This window comes from Colobus angolensis, unplaced genomic scaffold (assembly GCF_000951035.1).
Source record: "Colobus angolensis palliatus isolate OR3802 unplaced genomic scaffold, Cang.pa_1.0 Scaffold20, whole genome shotgun sequence".
Lineage (NCBI taxonomy): Eukaryota > Metazoa > Chordata > Mammalia > Primates > Cercopithecidae > Colobus > Colobus angolensis.
Window position 1 is genome coordinate 9,840,543 of NW_012115155.1, and position 1,491 is coordinate 9,842,033.

Genomic DNA, 1,491 nt, shown 5'->3' on the forward strand with positions numbered 1-1,491 from the left:
CCCGGCTAGTTTTTTGTATTTTTTAGTAGAGACGGAGTTTCACCGTGTTAGCCAGGATGGTCTCGATCTTCTGACCTCGTGATCCCCCCGTCTCAGCCTCCCAAAGTGCTGGGATTACAGGCTTGAGTCACTGCGCCCGGCCGACCAAATGGTCTTTAAGGGCTTTTCTTCTCAGGTAAACTCTAGTTCTAAGATTCTGCAAGTCAACGAGGATAAAGCCAGTTATCTGAGAAAGCAGCTGCGGCCAGACCAGAGGGGACACCAGGACCCACGGAGTTAGTTATCTGTGTGTGGCCACAAGAAAAGAGACCTGCCCGAGCTGGGGCCTGCGGGATTCTCCTCCTTACTGACCTGGGGGAGGAACAGGTGGTGCTGCCTGGAAATGGGAGCAAACCGCACCCGGGGCTGGCAGCAACTGCCAAATGGCACAGGGCCAGTGCCCACCACAGTCTCAGTGGAGGTGACGGACTGAGAGAATGACAGAGGGCTGGAAGGCTTTGCCTCTGCTGAAGATTGCCGGGTGGGCTGCTGTCAGGACAGTGACCCTGCATGGCCTAGACACCTCTGGCACCGACCTGCTGCCTGGGGAAAATGGGGAAATTAGAAAAGCAAACAAACATTTCAAGTCCTGGAAATGGCCCTGAGGGCAAGCAAAACAAGAACAAAAACACAACTTTTAAACCAACAGAAGAAAACGGGATGTGCCCAACAGAAAGCAAAGGAGAGAATGAAAATAAGCGAGAAGCACGGAGACATCAACTGCATTTCTCTACACGAACACGAACATGTGGAAACCCAGGTTAAAAGCACACCACCACCCCAGGCACTTTAAGGAAAGAAAGTACTTCGATATACTTTTAGCAAAACATGTACCAGAGCTGTGTGACAAAATTTACAAAATGCCGGGAATGTCCATTCTCCCAAAATTGATCTACAGATGTAATGTCATTCCTATCAAAATCCCAGTATGTCTTTTTGTGGACATGAACAAGGTACTATATGTGTGTGTATGTGTGTAAAGGACCTCAGATGACTGGAATGTTTTGGAAAAAAGACTTAGGAGAAATCACTTTAGCCAGCCTCATGGCTTGTTGAAAAGGTACAGTCATCAAGACTACATGGTGCTAATGGAGGAAGAGACACACAGATGGAGCGAAATGGAGACTCTGGAGTGAGACCCACACAGCTACAGCCTTTTGATTTTTAATAAAGATATAAAAGCAATTCAATGGAGGAAGGAGAGGCTATTCAACAAAGGGTGCTGGCAGAGTGGGGCCTCAATAGGCAAAAAAGTGAACCTCAGCCTATATCTCTCACCTCATACAAAAATTAACTCAGCATTGAACTTAGGCCGGGTGCAGTGGCTCATACCTATAATCCCAGCACTTTGGAAGGCTGAGGCAGGTGGATCCCCTGAGGTCAGGAGTTCGAGACCAGCCTGGCCAACATGAAGAAACTCTGTCTAATAAAAATACAAAAATTAGGCCGGGC